Consider the following 9574-nt stretch of genomic DNA (forward strand, 5'->3'; position numbering starts at 1 on the left):
AGGCAAGTATTATGCCTCCTTTTCTTGATTTATTCCAAATAGCAGCAAGATAAGTAAAGAACAACAATACCCAGAAGGCGCAGCAGAAGAACTACTGGCCAATGGGATTGAACAAAACAAACAGTGTACCAATCACAGTAACAATAGTATATATGGACAGATCTGACCACGAGTAGTCCTCTTTTCTTGTGCGAGAAAGTCAGTGAGAATGCACAAACAGAGGATCAATCGCAAACAGAATGCAAAAAGACAAAATTCAAGCAAATAAATCCTGAAGGAAACCCAGAAGTGCAGGATAATGATGGGAGAAAGTCCAACGGAAGAGAGACGTTGATCCAGATGAAGGAAGACAGTCCACAGCAGCAGATACAGTCTTAGGAGGAGGCTGGTGGTAAAGCTGGAGTTCCTAAGAGTGGAAAAAAACAGATATAGTTAGTAATGCAGAGGTGGGATAATACTTGCCTCCGTGCCTTTAATAAAATTAAGACTTTCCGTCATAAGTACTAGGAAAATCTACATTTTATGGCAAGAAGGGAGGCTCCTATTATGCTTGTTCAAAGCATATTAACAACCAAAGAAGAAGCAGTAACAACAGGTTTGCAATGAAATGTTTTGAAAACAGAATCATTAGACCAATCTGCTGATTTCAGGATATCCTCCAAACGAGAGCCGGCCCAAAAGGATTTAGAGGCCATAGCACCCCTAGCAGAGTGAGCACCAAAGGCGGAAATGTCAATGCCCACTAGGGACATAATCCAACGCACCCAACGGGCGAGCGTGGCAGCGGAAACAGGAAGATGGGGTTTGTGAAATGAAATGAGCAATTGCGAATGAGAAGAGGTCCTGAGATCAGCTGTTTTTTGTTCATAACTTTTCAGGCATTGACCAACACAGAGCTGAGGCTGAGAAGGGAAATAGGGATAAAACACAGTTTGTAAATTGGTTTTGGTACGCTTGTGAACTTGAAACAAAACACCAGAAGGCGAAAATTGTCTGGAAGACAAATCCAAAGCCTTGACATCAGAAACACGTTTGATTGATATTAAGCACAATAACATGGTAAGTTTGGCTGAAAGCATTTTGAGAGAGAGAGCATCATTGTCAGGCCATGAAATAAACAATTTAAACACCAAATTAACATCCCATAAAACGGAATACTTAGCCAACGGAGGTTTCGAGAATCAAACTCCTCGGAGAAGACGACACACCAAATGATGAGCACCTACTGGCTTATTGTCAATGGGACAGTGGTTCAGAGAGATAGTGGATCTGTAAAGTTTGACAGTGCGGTAAGATTTACCCGCGCTAGCTTCAGAAGCGAGAAAGTTGACAACAAAACTTAGAGGGGCTGAAAAAGGATCGACAGACCGTTCCAGACACCAGCTTGATCATAAAGTCCAGGCTGACTTGTAGGCTCTGGAAGTGCCCGGGGCCCAAGCTTGACTGATAAAGAGTGAAGCTTCCTGTGAAACGAGGATGTCAGAAGAGGAAGACCGGAAATTTTCCATGCTGAAAGAACCAGGGATTGGTCCAGGATCATGGCGTGGGGGAAACCCTGAGGGTCTAGGAGGAGATCTTCGCTGAAAGGAAGAAGAATCGGAAAGTCCACGCCAGTTCCAGGAGCGAAGGAAACCAGATTGGAGCTTGCCAGAAAGGAGCCAAAAGAACCAAGGAGGTTGACTGACGTCGGCAAGCACCCTGTTTATCATCAGGAATGGAGGGAAAGCATAATTGAGGTGAAGGGACCAGTCCTGGAGAAAGGCATCCGTCGCCAGAGCGAGAGGATCCGGTCGCCAACTGAAGAAAGCGGGAAGTTGAGAATTGAGACGGGAAGCAAAAAGATCGATAGAGAAAGGGCCCCATTTTCTGGAAAGAGAAAGAAAGACGGAGGGAAGAAGCTTCCAGTCGCTTGAATCTCGAAGATAACAAGAGTGCCAATCCGCAATGGCGTTGAGATTGCCCGGCAGATACTCCGCCCGAAGGGACAGTTTGTGCTGGAGACAGAATTCCCAAAGACTCTTTGCAAGTTCTGCGAGGGGTTTGGATTTTGTGCCACCGAGATGCTTTATGTAGCGGACCGCAGAAACATTGTCCATCCGAAGAAGAATGGAACACCTTGCTTTGTTTTTGGCCAGACTGCGAATTGCAAAGGAGCCTGCCAGCATCTCTAAACAGTTGATGTGCAATGATGACTCCTCTGGAGACCATGTACCTCCAGTCGAGATTGAACCACATGGGGCGCCCCAACCCGACAGACTGGCATCTGATTCTAAGACAAGATCTGGGGCCATCGCGAAGATCGTTCTTCCGTTCCACGCATCTAAATGGTCGATCCACCATTGAAGTTTGAGGCGTGACTCTAGGTCTAGTTGAATGAGATCGGAATACGCCAGTCCTTTGCGGAGATGTCTTATCTTCAAACGTTGAAGGGCGCGATAATGCAGAGGGCCGGGAAAGATGGCTTGAATAGACGCCGAAAGAAGGCCCACTATCCTTGCAAGAGAACGAAGGGACACTTGGGAGAGCCGGGTGAACCTGACGTATCTCCGTTCGAATGGCTGTAACCTTGGATTGTGGAAGGTAAAGAGAAGCGGTGGAAGAATCTACCCGAAAGCCCAGAAACTCTATACTTTGAGATGGAACTAGCATGGATTTTTCTGAGTTGATCAGAAAGCCAAGGTCGAGGAGAAGAGACTGAGTCACACTGAGGTTGGCAAGAAGAAACTGTTTGTCGGTATGCATGAGTAAGATATAGTAGGTAAATGATTAGATGAATGCCCAGAGACCTTAGATAAGACACGACAGGTTTCATCACCTTGGTGAAGCACCAAGGAGCGGAAGAAAGACCGAAAGGAAGCGAACAAAAGCGGTAGGTGACACCGAGCCACTGAAATTGAAGATACTTCGTGTTAGAGTTTTGAATGGGAATTGAGAGATAGGCATCTTGTAGGTCCAGTCTGACCATCCAGTCGGATGGACGCAATGTGTCCCTGAGATGGATGATGGTCTCCATCTTGAAGTGAGGATAAACCACGAATTGGTTGAACCACTTGAGATTGATGACAGGACGGACCTTTTTGTTCTTTTTCCGGACCAAAAAGAGAGAGCTTAGAAAACCGGAGGGATCGAAGGGAGCTATGAGGATAGCTTGTTTGAGAAAAATATTTTGAACTTCCTGTGAGACGAGCTGAGCTACGTCTGCAGAAAAAACCAGAGGCGGAGGAAAAATAGCCTGGAAAGGAGGAGCGTAGAATTCTATGAGATAACCTTGGACAGAATTGAGGACCCAAGGGTCCGCTGTGAGAGTGCGCCACCTGTGAAGAAAAAGAGACAGATGTCCTCCGATTGGAGGAGAGAGGCTTACCTTGGGTATTGGCGTGGCTGTTGTTGTTACGGAAGCCTTTTTGTCCATGGCCACGGAAGCCACGACCTCGTTGGGGGTAGAATTGTGGCTTGCACTCCTGATAGCCGGAATTGGCTGCACCTCTGGAACCTTGGTTTTGATAACCGCGGCCGGAAGAGCGGTTCCTGCCTCTGCCGGCCCTGCCAAAAACCCGAGGGGCGAAGACTTTCTTAATGGAGAATTGGGCTTTGTCTAATGAAGCAAAGGTAGATAGATAACGGCTGAGGTCCTTAACAAGGGAATCACCAAAAAGGATTCCATCCGCCTTGACGCCAGGATCCTGCGAGGCCAGATTCGCCAACTTTGGATCTAGTTTTATTAACAGGCCCTTGCGGCGTTCATGAATAATTACAGCGTTGGCATTGCCCAAAAGGCAAAAGGATCTTTGAATCCAAAGAGAAATATCCTCAGGGTTGAGATCAGACCCCTCTAGGCGGCAGTCTCCGCCATGTCCAGCACCTGGGCCAAAGGACCAACAACATCTAGCAATTTGTCCTGACAAGTGGACCAAGCTCTGTCCACACCCTTGCGAGGATCCTTGCCAAATTTCGAAAAGAAAGTAAGGAGAGGTTGATCAATGGAAGGAGTGACAGTGATATGAGAAGGTAAAGAAGGTTTGGGACATTCAGACTTGAGTTTAGCTCTAACAGACTTGTCCAGAGGAAGACGTAATTTGGAGGAGATATAATCATCCACATGGGGGATGGGAAACCATTCTGTAGAATTAGGGTGTCGTATAGTAGAAGGGTCAAACATAGGATTGCCCTCCGAGTCAAGCACAGGTTGGGACGCAAACGCGTCAAGTCTAGCCTTCTTCGGAGAAGGAGGATCATTAATCTGAAAGAGGTCTGCCAGATCGTCAGTGTCACCCATATCATCATCATCATCCGTATCGGGGATGGAGTCAATGACCAGCTTCTTAGGAACCTCCACTTTTTACTTTTGGATTTACTTTTGCCCACAGTCTTAAACCCCTCCGCGGTAGGAGGCCTGGGAGGGACCAAGCCCTCAGTCGGATGCGAGGACAACTCACAACTCAGCAGTGAAATTTTTTTTGAAATAGTAGTAGAAGGAACCAGTTTACGCGTTCTGCTTTCCCCCACAGAATGGGCCAAAGCTTTGGTCATAAGGCTCAAGAGATAGTTCTCCATGTGCTTAGAAACATGATTCATAGAAGCTTCCACAGCTGTCTCCACTGAGGAATTAATAAAATGACTAAGGTCATGTTTGAAAGCTTCACTTTCATCATTGTCCAGCTCAGGGGAGCTTGAAACCTCCATAATGGGACAAAATGGCAGTGAGGAGAGGGTTAAATTGAAAAAGATTGGAAAAGGGGGTGTGAGCGTGAGGGAAAACACTCCCCTGGGGGCGGGGTCCGTGAAGGAAGAAGAAACAAAAGGACCGAACAAAGGGAGCCTCACAGAACAGCTTCGGCAGAAAATGCGTTAAGGCTACACTGGAGCAGAGGAAGCGCGCAGCGTGAGAAACTAACCGCTAAGCGCGAGGGGGGGGGAGACAGGTCCGAAAACGGGACCGGTATTGACAGAAAACGAGCGCGAGCTGCACTCGAAGGCACAGAATAGAAACGAGTGCAAGCGGCGCTCGAGGGGTACAAGCAATATATTAAACAAACGAGCAATACAATGCAATAAACACTAGAAACGAGAGAGAAACAAGGAAATATGACTTTTCTGACTGCGTAGCAGCAAAAAAAGAGGACTACTCGTGGTCAGATCTGTCCATACATACTATCGTTACTGTAATTGGTACACTGTTTTGTTCAATTCCATTGCCCAGTAGTTATTCTGCTGTGGCTTCTGGGTATTGTTGTCCTTTACTTATCTTGCTGCTATTTGGAATAAAGCAAGAAAAGAAGGCATAATAGGAGCCTCCGTTCTTGCCATAAAATGTACTATCCAACACCTTCCCTTCTGTACATAGACTGGAGTTGGAATAGTAAATTATACTACTCCTAAGATCAGCGCCCTCCAATGCAAGTTGTTGTAACCACTTGTGTTGTAAAAACCGTGATGTAAAGTACCGCGATGTAAATGTATGCGTTGTAACGTCATACATCCTCTGTGTGTGTATGGTAATTCCCAGAATGTCTTGATTTATTCTTTACCCAACCTTTCATATATGCCTGCTGGTATATGTTTTAAGCAATACTGAAAATGGAAAATTGAAACAGGCAGAGTGAGTGTTCCATGCATAATCCATTCTGTGGCTGGTCTTTCAGCGACAGTTAATGGCAATCTTTCCAGTTTTTTAATGCTCAGCACCATATAGTCTGCTCCCCTCTGTGCCAGTTTGATCTGTTTATCAGTGAGATTAAATTCTGAAAACAGTGATCTGGTGTTGATTAGACGCCAAGGCACATAGCCTGAACGTAAATTTTGTAAAGTCCAGCCTAATACCATTATAGAACGTAATTGCGACTGACCATGTTGCAACATGACCAAGTCCTGTTTCATGATGTCTATGGCAGAGGATACTATGCTGTCCAAAGAATATATCCTGGATGACAGAGTTGTTAACCCATTGTCAATTACAGAGAGAGATTTCTCTAAGTTAATACAATCAATTTCTCGTATTCGTTCTGCAGTCTCTGTGTGCGTAATCTTCCATGCTTCATTATAATACGTAGCATAGATACTGGCGTGTTTAAAACCTTTATGATGAGGTGTTCTTGGTCCTATCAAGAATTCTCTAAAATCAGCGCCATCTTTAAGATAAGTGTTGTTTAACATCCTTAAGTGTAGATCTATGTAGCCATTCAAGGCATAGCTTCCCTACACTGTATGTTGTTACTATTCCTGGATGCTGTCTCTGAACATATCTTGGAGCTAGCCTAGTGAATTTGAACCCCCGTGTTTTATTCAGGAATCTATCTTGATAAGTGTTTGTGTCTGTGGGCCAGATTAACCATTTTTTCCAATCTGGATTTGTTCTGTAGTAGTGCAAAATAGTATGTACGTTGACCTCCCCCTCTGAAGTGTTATTACCAACAGGTGTACATATAGGTTTGTTTAGATCTTTTATCTTGGCTAACCCAAGACAAGATGTCTGATGGACAGTGTCATTCAAAAACATTATTTGCTCTGGGATGATGAAGGCTCTAAATAAAGCTTCTACCCCCTGCACTTGCCAACCTTTTGTGCCCCAGACAGTTTTCGTCTCAATGTTGTCTTTCCAAAAGTCAAAACCTAAGGTAGACAGCTGAGCATAAAAGGCTGCAGAATAAATGTTCTTGGTATTGGTCAACATACTTTTCATTCCTGTCTTATTAACATTTTTAAAGTAAAATGATTGTGGATTGGAAGTATTAAACCCTGAAAAGTATGGAAATTTGCCATAAAATGTTTTTGAGCTACCCTTTGGTGGCGTAGGATAATGTTCCATTGGTTATACATTAATACATTTCTAGGGTTTGCAGATTTGTGCAAGAAATGATGACCATACTGTTGTTGAAAACTTTATTGTATAGTTAATTAAAACCATTACAAAAATAGAAATGTGATAATATGCTAAAAACACAGAAAATTTACACTAATGTGAGAATAATAAAATTTAAAAATGGAGGTTAAACAAGTGTCTTTCTAGGGTAAGGAATAACAGTTCCAAGTTCAAGATTTTGCCAATGTTCTTTGCTTTTTCTCAAAATATTCAATAAATTTGATTGATCTACAGATGAATTGCGAGTCTTTGGTACATAATGTTAGTATAATCGCAGACCTACAGGTACGTATTCCAAACTGCTTGAACTTGGCTTTTAACCAATTCCAACGTTCCTGTATGAGAGCCGGGCAGATGCAAATCAGGTGGATAAAGTCTTGTCTTGCTGCACCACATAGCCCGCACCCTTCACTTTCTTGGGACTTCCACTTAGGATGCTCGGCATTAGTTGGCAGACTACCCAACCTTATATTAAGGTATTTGCGTTTGATATAAGGTGAAAAGACCAGGTCCAGGAAGTGCGCTGGCACTAGTTTTTTGTAAGATTGGATAGTCATCCAGGCATGTGACCGAAGACTGAAAGCTATTCTGTCGTCCAACAATGAATGTTTAATGGCTGCCTTCCTGACCACCTGTTTAGATGAAGGTACTTGAAGCTTGGATTCCCAGAGTCCAGCCAGATTTGTTGATTCCATTGACATTTTAAGGTACTTGGCATAGTTTGATTTTGGACATTTAATGATGGTTTCCCACAAAGCACGATGGATCATGATCTCTTGGTGCATCCAGACATTGTACCAGAATTTTATGGTCTCATACTTCCTCAGCAGCACTTGAGATTTCAGGCCAAGTTCCAGTCTTACCTGGGCCGGGGATGCTTTACTTGGTAGCGCGAAGACACGCTTATAAATTTTCATTTGCACTTTATCCAAAATGTGTGTGCTCTTGCCATGGTGCAATACGCTCCCGTAAGCTATCGTTGGAATTAGTTTAGCTTTCATTAGTGTTAACAGTGGCGAGACCAAAGGACCTTTGAGTTCGGTGGCTACGCTCATAAAGGCGTGCATTAGGGCCGTGCCCTTCTTTTCCATGCTGTTGAATTGTGCCTGGAAATTAAGATGCTTATCGAACAGTATCCAGAGATACTTGTAACTTCCAACCCCTTCCAATTTGACATTGTCTATTGTGAAGGTTGGTGGAGGTTTGTGGCGTCGGGTTATGACCATTCTATCATGTTCTGTTTTGTGTAGCGGGTCAGCTCCTGTAGTAGCCGATGCAGGCCTATTCGAGTCTGGCTTAACAGGACCACATCATCGGCGTAGGATAGGTGTGTTACACGAAGCAAGCCCAGCCGAGGAGGATGGGCGTTGATCAGATCAAGGCTTGATGTTAAGTCGGCCATGAATAAATTGAACAGGTGGGGAGCCAAAACACAACCTTGCTTCAACCCATCAAAGGTGTGTATCTTCCTGGTTAGCCTTTGCCCATTATTGATTTCTACCTGCATCCAGGTGTTGCTATACAGGTCGATGATCGGCATTAGGATTGACTCCGGCAGACCCTGCTTCTTCAATTTGGCCCATAACAAATTCCTATTAACACGGTCGAAGGCCGCTTTAAAGTCGACAAAACAGGTATATAGTTCCCGGTGGTTAAGTAGATTGCTTTCGCCAATCAGGCACAGCGCCATTGCATTAGCCATTGTACCAGTTCCGCGACGAAACCCTGTCTGATTTAACGGGATCTTGCTGTTCATGTACGACCACTGTTTTCGTTCGGCTAGCACCAAGGATGCATGGTATTTTGCCTCTGCATCAATCAGGGCAATTAAGCGGTAATTTTTTGGATTTTTGCGATCTCCGCCTTTATAGATGGGGTTGATGATGGCACCTCTCCAACTTTCCGGGACCCGACCAGAGTTGCTAATTGACCGGAATAGGAGGTTGAATTTGCATGCCCAGAATTCAGGGTCCTCTTTATAGATCGCCTGCGGGATGCCGTTTGGCCCCGGAGCACTGTCTTGCTTGCCTTTCTTAATAGTAGAACATATTCGGTGATCATCAGCTGACCACATTGATTGGTCCAAACCCTCCACGCTATTGGACGTGACACTGGGACTGGAAAGAGATTTCCTTTTCTTGACCTTATGTCTTGTAGTTTCGGGTACCATTATAGTCATCATGGCCTGGAGTTCCACTGGTTTTACCGCGAATGTGTCGACTATATGTTGGACCCAGACCTTTTCCGGGACACATGTCATGCTTGTGGGTTGTGCTGCTCTGTTGATTGAGTTGATGTGCATCCAGAACGCCCTGGAGTCTGCTTTTTTAGTATTAAGCATCAATTTGGCCTAGAAGTCATTGTATTTGTTCCTTTTTTCCATCCATACTAACTTTTTGTATTCTTTCCTAATCAACCAAACTTCTTGCCAAGTGCTTTGCTTTGTCCTTGAACCTTGTACCCATCTTGTGAGCTTTTGAAGATGTTTCTTCATGGCTAGAGTAGTTATTGAGAATTTGTTTTTGATCGTGGGACTGCTCTGCATCCTGGCCTTGCTGCTTTATTTTGGCAATCTTTCCAGGAAGTTAGCCCAGGTTTCTGAACACAGATCACGTAACCATTTGTAATAAGTTCTTGGCGTCCAACGCTATTTGGGGTAGTGTTTTGCTTGTCCACTTAGGACCATACTGATTATAACAATAAATGTGTTCATAA

At 44.3% G+C, this 9574-nt stretch overlaps 1 pseudogene; it reads right to left on the minus strand.

Annotated features, from left to right (window-relative positions):
- Positions 1 to 256: 256 nt before the first annotated feature.
- On the minus strand, positions 257 to 4623 carry LOC147711958 (uncharacterized; annotated as a pseudogene).
- Between the last annotated feature and the right edge of the window lie 4951 nt (positions 4624 to 9574).

This window comes from Lissotriton vulgaris, chromosome 5 (genome assembly GCF_964263255.1).
Source record: "Lissotriton vulgaris chromosome 5, aLisVul1.2, whole genome shotgun sequence".
Classification (NCBI taxonomy): domain Eukaryota; kingdom Metazoa; phylum Chordata; class Amphibia; order Caudata; family Salamandridae; genus Lissotriton; species Lissotriton vulgaris.